The 9,888-nt window shown below is 44.8% G+C and overlaps 1 protein-coding gene and 1 pseudogene across 2 annotated transcripts in view; one reads left to right on the forward strand and one right to left on the reverse strand.

Annotated features, from left to right (window-relative positions):
* Nucleotides 1-9,888, reverse strand: part of shank1 (SH3 and multiple ankyrin repeat domains 1) — a 106,406-nt gene that overhangs the window by 95,072 nt on the left and 1,446 nt on the right. The window contains exons 2-4 of the mRNA XM_080776676.1: nt 9,818-9,877; nt 4,169-4,232; nt 3,782-3,850 (exon numbers count right to left, since the gene is read on the reverse strand). The gene's annotated coding sequence lies outside the window, so the exon portion shown is untranslated. The remainder of the gene's footprint in view (nt 1-3,781; nt 3,851-4,168; nt 4,233-9,817; nt 9,878-9,888) is intronic.
* LOC308324006 (peptidyl-prolyl cis-trans isomerase-like 4) lies at nt 5,519-7,524 on the forward strand (annotated as a pseudogene). The gene has a single exon. The product of its transcript is annotated as a peptidyl-prolyl cis-trans isomerase-like 4 (transcript).

The raw sequence follows: 9,888 nt of genomic DNA on the forward strand, positions 1-9,888 counted from the left end.
TAGGGTGTTGGCCCCTACACACAGTAGCATGTTGGCCCCTACACTCAGTAAGCTCAGAGCAACCTTATCCTCCTGTTGGCCCCTACACACAGTAGTCTGTGTGGCCCCTACACACAGTAGGATGTTGGCACCTACACACAGTAAGCTCAGAGCATCCTTATTCCTTATCCTCCTGTTGGCCCCCTACACACAGTAGGATGTTTGGCCCCTACACTCAGTAAGCTCAGAGCATCCTTATTCCTTATCCTCCTGTTGGCCCCCTACACACAGTAGGCTGTGTGGCCCCTACACTCAGTAAGCTCAGAGCATCCTTATTCCTTATCCTCCTGTTGGCCCCCCACACACAGTATAGCGTGTGTGTGTGTGTGTAATTACACGTGCGCAGTAAAGTGACCCGTGCATCCCCGACTCCCTTTCAGTGGGCTGCACAATGTATATACATGAACAACAGAGACAATAGGTGGGTTAGACTCACGCTGGATAACAACGACAGGGGCATATCAAACACGTTGCCTGGTGGGAGGGTGACTCAGTTCCTATAGAGGAAAACCACTACCCACTCAAGTGAGATCAGCTGTGTGTGTGTGTGTGTGTGTGTGTGTGTGTGTGTGTGTGTGTGCACGCGCGTGCGTGTCCACTTATGAAGTGCATCTGCTTCGTGATGCATGGCAGAATTCCTAAATATATACTTGTACTTTCTGTATCTAGGTGGCCTACATGCCGACGGCCAGTGAGCGTGTGTCATTGCACAAGATGTAACTTGCATATGTGTGCATTGTTCATTCATTCATTCATTCATTCATTCATGTGCACTCTCTCTCTCTGTGCATGCCGTGTCAGGACAGCTGAGGCACGGCTTATAGGTTCACTGGGCTTTGCTTTCCTTTGCACTGGATACCAGCCCTATAATAATGTACTGAATGTATACACCGAAAAATCTGAAACCGAAGGTTCGTTTCCTGTGTAAAAAAAAACTGACCGTTTTCTTTTATGCCCTATGAAATAACTAAAAATGTGTTTTAGTTTTGCTGTTTAGTATATAACCCGTGTGAGCCAGATCATCCCCCAGCCCTGGGGCCACATACATTTGCAATTTTTGCATGCAAATGTGTATGTGGGTGGGCAAGCGTTATAGATCAGTTACTCTAAGTATAGCTTACATCGTTCTTTGGTATATCCATCTATCCAAGAATGGATCCCTGATAGTGTATGCGTTTGCTATAGTATACAATGCATGCAATGGTCCCATCCTTGTCCACTCACTATACCTTCCTCAGTCTCAGGTAGTCTATATTGTCCTCGATCCACTCTTTCTGATGCCAAATTTATGCTCCGTTTTATAACGGTATCGTGCACACGCACTGTGTGTGTGTGTGTGTGTGTGTGTGTGTGTGTGTGTGTGTGTGTGTGTGTGTGAGTGTGTGTAATCTGAGGGCATCGAGGAGTATACTCCACTGCCAAATTCTGCCCGGCTTGTCTTTCTCCTCTGCATGCGTTCTCAGCAGATCCTCTCTTCTCCCCCTTTTCACCACCAACTGCTCATCCCTCTCTGCAACTATGTGTCTTTATCTGGAGTCATGAATTAATATCACATTGCACACCAATGCAGTAACTTGAACATCTCTTAACCCATTCTGACCGGGCACCCATTTTGGTGTTAGCATCATGTTATGCTTTACCTATTGAAAAATAGCAGATCTACAAGCTCATATCGCGCCACCGAGTGGCGCGATACGAGCTTGTAGGTCTGCTATTTTTGAAGAATTCGAAGAACGACTGACATTTTTAGAATCTGATCTCAGGTCAGAATGGGTTAATCAGACCAGTGTGTGTCCAGTGGAAACCTCGTATGAATCTGATCTCAGGTCAGAATGGGTTAAAGCCTGCCATGTTCCACCCTGCATTCTGCAGTCGAGTATCACACACACATACATACATACACACATACATACATACATACACGCTTGTACGCATGTACACACACACACACACACACACACACACACACACACACACACACACACACACACACACACACACACCCCGACAAATCTCCCGCTTTACCCCCGCCTCCCCACTACCATCACCCCCACCACCCCGCAAAAAAAAGAAAACCCCACTCCTCCGCATGCCTTGCTATACGTTTTACCACCCTCTGCCTATAATGCTATAATCTCCCCCTCGTCTTCCCTCAGATGTAGAGAAAGAAAGCTCTCTTACTGTCTTCTTCAATTCCTGTTGAAACACAGATCCCTCCTTTTGGAAGAAAAGGGACAGAGAGAGACAGAGAGTAGCACCACGAGAGTGGAGGAAACAGGGGAAGCCCGGCAGCAGCAGCGGCTGCCAGTTGCAGAAGAACGGGGCAGGCAGATGATGAAGACTGCAATACAAAAAGAAAAAAAAGGAAAGGAAAGGAAAGGCTGAGGGAAAGGGAAAGGGAAAAAGAAAAAAAACCCTGCTGCAATAATTATCCCCCCCAGAAATTACAAGGTGTCCAGTGTGGCTGAATGCGCTGAGATGATGCGCTATTATCCTCCATTCCCAGCAGCAGCTCTGTAGTAACACTTCTATTTGCTTGGTCCTGGACAATCTCCCTCTCTCTCCCCCAAAGCATGTTCAAACAGACCCTATCTCTCTCACTCACTCGCATTCATCTGGTTGGTTAGTTTATTTTCCTCAGCCCCCCCCCCCTTCCTCCCTCCCTCCCCAACCTCTCTCTCTCTCTCTCTCTCTCTCGTGCTCTCGCCCCTCCCCCCATCATTTCTCTCCCTCTCTCTCTCTCTCCCCGTCTCTCTCTCTCGGTCACTCTCTCGATCTCTTTCTCTCTCCTCCATCATCGCCCAGAAACAGGGTGCAATTTCTCCCTCCCTCTCTTTTTCTGTCTCCCGGTCTTTGATGTTTTGAGGAGTTAGACTCTTGCCTGTGTTTTTCTTTCCTTCCATTTCATAGAACTGAAAGCACCGCGACACACAGAAGGATCCACCCAACAGTACAGAGATGCCAACACTAAATAGCAATTTAAAAAAAGCATGTTACTTTGCATGTCAATTTAAATTTACAGGCCAAATCAAACAACTGGCAAAACGAGACACAGACAGCGAAAGAGACTCAGAAGACCACAATCTGCAGCAGCTTTAGCTCTCTCTCTCTCGCTCACACACACACACACACACACAGAAATATGAATTAACTATGGGAGGGATGTGTATAAGAGGATGGGGAAGTCACTGCTGCAATGCTTATTACCATACAGTACATAGAGAGAGAGAGAGTGTGTGTGTGTGTGTGTGTGTGTGTGTGTGTGTGTGTGTGTGTGTGTGTGTGTGTGTGTGTGTGTGTGTGTGTGTGTGTGTGTGTGTGTGTGTGTGTGTGTGTGTGTGTGTGTGTGTGTGTGTGTGTGTGTGTGTGTGTGTAGAAATCAGCTCCATTACAGCCATCAGAAGTGAGTGGAGCTTGTCAAACTTGCCAACATCCCCTTTAATAGTTCTGCACATTAGCACATCTAACAAGAATGCTCATATTGAACAACCATAATAACGCAACCCCCCCCCCCCCCCCCTCTCTCTCTCATTAGCAGGCAACAGTGCAGCACTATCTTTCTCTCTGTTTCTGGCACAACAGCACCCCTACTGGTACTAATAGTCATACTGGTGCTCATAGTCACATAGGTGGGTTAACGTCACATAGGCGGATAGGTGAACGCGGACATTGCTGTTCCTTGGAGTGGTTACACCACTCAAAAATAGTACAAAACAATAAAATAAACCTGTAGTGTACACACCTGTCACTACTGTCCAGCTACTGGTGTCTGTACATGGTATGCAGGCTGTCCGGTTGTCAGGACTCCGTTCTGCACGGAAACAGGAGATTATTAATATGGCAGATCTACAAAATCACAGCGCGATGTGACTGGTTGTGAGCTTGATATTCCATTCCATTCGTCTTACCTAGGCTTTAAAACTATGCAATATAGCAAATGATAATTTACAGAGTGCTAAAATAAATACATTGAGCTAATGGCCATGTGTAAATGTACATACTATTTTACATCCTAGGCTAGGGCATCCATAAACTTTAAATGTGTCTAAAAATGAATACATGGTAAACAATAATCGATATACTGAGGATTGCCGTCTCTTATTAGTGGCTAATCAAATCACTGATATACCTGTATAGTCGTGGTTGATCAAGGGCTCGGGGATGGACCCTGCCATGAAAAGTCCTGCCGGTGCCTGGAGGGAAGGAGTTATCAGTTGTAAATAATCACTTGTTGCAGGTCTACAATGAAAACATGAGCTGAGCATACGTGCCTCGGTTACTTCACAAATTATTTAATCCGAGGCCGGTGTTTGAAATTTCAGGGTCTCCCCTTCACTCTGACAGTCTACGAATGGAATGTATGTATGAAATCATTCAATATCATTTCCAGTCCCCTGGTCACTGAAGCCTTGTCAAATAGCTTACTTCATTCACCATTTCAGAACTGGAATATGCATGTAATCATGAAAAATATTTCACAGGGATGTTAAAACACAGGTTCATTTGGTTACGCACTGACTTACAAAGGATGGATATCCACTGATGAGTGGTTTAAAACAAAACAGACTCCCTGGCATTGCCACTCTATCGTTTATACAAAAGAAATTCACAACCTAAACGACCTAAACGTGCTACACACAGGCCGGCAGCAGGGGTTGCATTGCTACGTTGCTATGTTTTCTCAGCCCAATCTAAGGCAATTCCCAAATGTTAAAATGTAAAAGACCGATAATATGATATATACCATATGAAATATAACGAAAACACAATGGCAAAACGGCTCAAATATGTAGAATAAACTTTAGAAATAAATAGTTGCTGGCGTTTTGTCTGGAGACTGCTTCTATGGATCAAATAAAAAAACATCCCCACTAGCACAGAACTTGGGACAGAACCAGGAAGTGAACCGGAAGTTTGTGACATCAGCGTGAAAAGCATCCAATCCCAGGGCTGTTTGCCCTCTGGGCTGTGATCATGTCACGTAGCTTCCCAATAGGAAGACAGAGGGACGGGGGGGTTGCACCGTTTTCAGGGACTACTGGGCTGTGACGGCATGTGGGTCAATTGCCACTCTAAATTCACTTTCTAATTGTGCCCTTATGGGCAACAGGAGCGAGGTCAAAACAACATGGGCATTCCAATATACAGTATGGCCATAATGACACCAGTAAGACGCGCAAACGCGGGAAGCGAACGCAGCTCGTACATATTTGGGTTTTTTTAAGATTACACACTCATGTCACCATGACTCAGCCATAACCATATAAGGAGTCCCCAAAGCAGCTCCATATATGGGCACAAAAGCGTGACACACAGACAGACAGACATGATCTGCTAGGTCTCATAGTAAGTGCTCACTGCGTTCGCAATCACTGCGTTCGTAATCAGTGATCTCCATATACATATACATGGGCATGAAGGGGACACGGGTAGACAGACAGAAACAAAAGGGACAGACGGGGGGTTGTTGTTGGTGATCGTCATGGCGGTGCTGCTTGAAACGACTCTGGGAGACATTGTCATTGATTTGTTTACAGAAGAAAGGCCTAAAACTTCCCAGAACTTTCTGAAGTTATGCAAAATAAAATTCTACAACTACTGCCTCATCCACAATGTTCAGAGAGACTTCATTGTACAGACTGGAGACCCCACCGGGACAGGCCGTGGTGGAGAGTCCATCTATGGGAAACTATATGGGGACCAGGCTCGCTTTTCTGATGTAGAAAAGGTGCCACGCATCAAACACAAGAAGAAGGGGACGGTGTCCATGGTAAACAATGGGAGCGATCAACATGGTTCTCAGTTCCTCATCACCACCGGAGAGAACCTGGATTACCTGGACACAGTCCACACTGTGTTTGGGGAGGTATCGGAAGGCACGGACATCTTGGCCAAGAACAACGAGGCCTTTGTTGATAAGGACTTTATGCCCTTTCAGGATATCAGAATAAACCACACGGTGATCCTGGAAGATCCATTTGATGACCCTCCTAACCTGCCAGTGCCTGATCGCTCCCCAGAGCCCACCAAAGAGCAGCTAGATAGTGGCCGTATCGGAGCAGATGAAGCCATAGGTGACATGGAGGGGAAAGGGGCTGCGGAACTGGATGAGATCCTGAAGGAGAAAGAGGCCAAGGCTCAGGCCATTCTGCTGGAGATGGTGGGTGACCTCCCCGATGCAGAGGTTCAAGCCTCCAGAGAACGTGCTGTTTGTCTGTAAACTGAACCCGGTCACAGCAGACGACGACCTGGAAATCATCTTCTCCCGCTTTGGGTCCATTCAATTATCAGAGACTGGAAATCTGGGGAGTCTCTCTGCTATGCTTTCATAGAGTTTGAAAAGGAGGATGACTGTGAAAAGGCCTACTTCAAAATGGACAGTGTGCTTATAGATGATCGCCGCATACATGTAGACTTCAGTCAGTCTGTCTCCAAGATTAAATGGAAAGGAAAAGGTGGAAAATATAGCAAAGATGACTTCAAAGCCTACGAAAAAGACGTGGGCAACCGTCCCAAGGTGGCTCTGAAGAAACCCAAACCAGACTCCAAGTATGACCTGGTTTTAGACGAGGAGGAGGAGGAAGCACCCAGCCATCGCCCCTCTGAGAAGAAACACAAAGATAAGAAGCACCATCACCACGAGGAGGAGGAGGAAAGCAGGAAGCCCAAAAAATCCAAGGAGAGCGTGGAGACTCAGGAGAGCAAGCGAGAGAGAAAGGCCGAGAAACGCCAGCGCTCCCGTTCACGGTCTCGTTCCAGAGACAGGGACGGACACCACAAGCACAACAAGTCTCGAGACAAGCACCGACAGGAGGGGCACGGCAAGGGCCACAGCCGCAAGGACAGGAGTCACAGCAGATCACCCAAGAAGTCTAAAGACAAAGAGAGGAGTAGACACCGTTGAAGTGAGCGGAGCAGTGGTTCTCAAACATCTTTCATGTCAAGGACCACCCCCCCCCCCCCCCCCCTCAAAAGTAAACCGTATTTGATGTGTAAAAAGATCTTGCGCCTGAGACACCCATAAGAGAACACATTTTGTCTGGATATACCTAAATTAAGTAGTACAAGCTCTTAGGTTGACTATTTTGAATAGCCGAAATATTTAATAGGGTAAATGTTTAAACTCAAGAACCCCACTTTTGAGAACCAGCAGGAGGGGTTGGGACCATTGCTGTTCTGGCTTCCGGCTTCCACTGTCTGTGTCAACCCTCTGTGAGAGATCCTATGGAAAACCCCACTTCCACTCATGCTGTCTGTATGTACCCGCAAAGCACACATGCATGTCATGTCTGTCATTTAATCACTGAGGCCTTTCCACCATGAATTACATTAAGCGGTAACTCATCATACAGAATTACTGCACTTCTTACTTAGAGAACACCTCAATACTAATGGGATTCCCAATATATATTTTTTCTTTTCTCTTCCCACCAGTACCTTTATCATATTGTGGTTAAAATACAATAAAGGTGGCTGATGGGCTAGTTCCCTTTAAGGCAGGGCTTAAAGCCCCAAAAAATCCCAAGACTGAAAAAGATTTTTTTCAAATCTGCACTGATCTCATTAAATGACCCCTATGAAATCCGCAGGACTGAAATCAAAAGCCCTGCTTTAAGGTCACAGAAATCATTCCTGTCCGTGCCACGCGTGCTTTACCCCCAACAAAAATAAGTTCATGTAATAATGCTCTTGTAGAATTGCTAGTAGGTATGTAAAGAAATGGGGACAGGGAGCCATTATGTATCTTTTGGATAATTGCATCATATACGTTTTAGAAATGCTAACGATGTATTGGTGTTACGAATCAAAACCTTTTTTCTGTAATGTACATAAAGCTATGGCAAATAAAATGGATGAAATACAACCTAAAAAAAAGGTGATCCGACATAATTTGGTCTGATCGGGAGTGCAAGGGTCACATAATAGAACCTTTCTCCTGACTGGATGACATTTGCATCCCGCCCTGAAAATGTATTTTCTGTTTACTAAAGAGCCGTGTGGACTGGGGAGACCCCTGTTATTGAACAAACGCTGACTGTATAGTAGTGATTATCCGCTCAGCATATAGAGCTGTTTAACACTTATTTGATCAATCAATCCTGGGCTGTATGCACAGTACAAACAAACAAAACAAATGGTTCTCAAGTTGTTGGAAAAACATTATCTCCATACGATACGTTTTTGAGGAGGCTTTTCCAATTTACACCTCTTCTATTATTTCCAAGCTGTAGACTACTACCAACTTGATTTAAGTTAAATTACCTCACCATATTGGGAGAGTCCACTTCCGTCTGCACTCTGCATGTAAGAGATACAGGTAATCTTCTCACAGATTTCCAAAATATATTACAAAGTGTAACACAGTGCCTTCATACAGTATATACCACAATCTGAGTTCAGACGTATATTAGTCAGATTTGTTAGGCCGGCTACACCAATCAATGAGTCTAATAAGCACGTGTTAAAACAGATTTTTGTTTATAAGGCTCAAGTGGAACCAATAAGATCAATTAAATGATTGCACTGCACTAAGCCTATGATTGCTGCGCTTAATCAAAAACACGCTCTGTGCAATGGGGGCAGCCTTAAGAGCGCGCAGGCCGACTTAATAAAGAAAGATGACCATAATAACGATAAGAGCAATAACCCTGCTTGTGCAGCAGACATATTTATTCGCTCTCCCCTTGCAGACACAGTGGGGTTTCTTTACAGACATAATTTACACTAATGTATTGACATCTCAAACAGTGGCCAGTTATTTGGAGCCTCTGCCACCTGTCACTTGGGAAATAATGTACAAATACCAGTAGCATCCCTCAATAGCTCTTTCCTGTCTCCTCACCATCTTCTATTCTCAGCTGCTTTCTAAACCAATCCTCTCTCTTCTCGGAGCTCATTTCTCAGCGTTACAGATGGCTTGTGCTCCTTCACTGCTAGGGTGACCGATTGTCTCGCATTGGGTGGTTGGTTCCACTACACTGATCTCATAGAAACTCCCAATACCAACTCAAAACAGTCAGCCATTTTAGAGGCTACCGCCACTGTGCTACTCTTACTGTATAATGCAATGATGGCCAATGTTGAATAAGGCGGGGGGGTTGCGTGGCACATGCTCTGTGTGTCTGCAACACAAGGTTTAATGGAATTGTGGTGTACACAAATGCACGACAAGTAGTGCGAGCTGCTGTCTCATTAAATAATTGAGACCATGTAAGAATGTTCCGGATTTGGAATTCCACATTACATTTTGTATAAGGCACAGATATTGTGTAGCATGAAGGTACAAGAGCACAAACGGTTAGCCGATTTTGTTCTTAAACCACATGCTGCAATTGCTTTTAATCATTACTGTGATAAAATACAAGTTTGGTGCATGTAGGGCCTTTCAGTGGTCAACTGGAAAATACCTGTGTCCTTCTTCAGAAAACTGTTAAAGTTGGCATTACATTTAACCACTCAACGCCATTGAACTCAACAGAAAAGCAGAAATTGGTCATGTGACGAGGAGTGGGAATTAGAAAGAAAATAAATAAAAGAAAAAGGTGGACATAGTAATGGAATAAAAATATGAGGTAGAGGGAGACTAATATTATTTGAAGAGTGCAATCACCATTTGAGATTTAGATGACACAGAAAGTAAATTTTAGACATCATTCTACCTGTAACTGCACTCTGTTGAAGTTGAATACTGTACGTGAATAGAAGCATCAGCTAAGCAATGTAGATGTAAATTGTAACAGACATTTATAATGGAACTGTCCATGTAGCTTTGTCTTACTTCATTTCCTGGTGTCAAGTGCTCCTGTTAAATTGAGTGCAGCTGTGCAGCTCTCCAGGCCTTCCCACCAC

This window comes from Protomyctophum bolini (genome assembly GCF_963924005.1).
Source record: "Protomyctophum bolini genome assembly, chromosome: 11".
Taxonomy (NCBI): Eukaryota; Metazoa; Chordata; class Actinopteri; order Myctophiformes; family Myctophidae; genus Protomyctophum; species Protomyctophum bolini.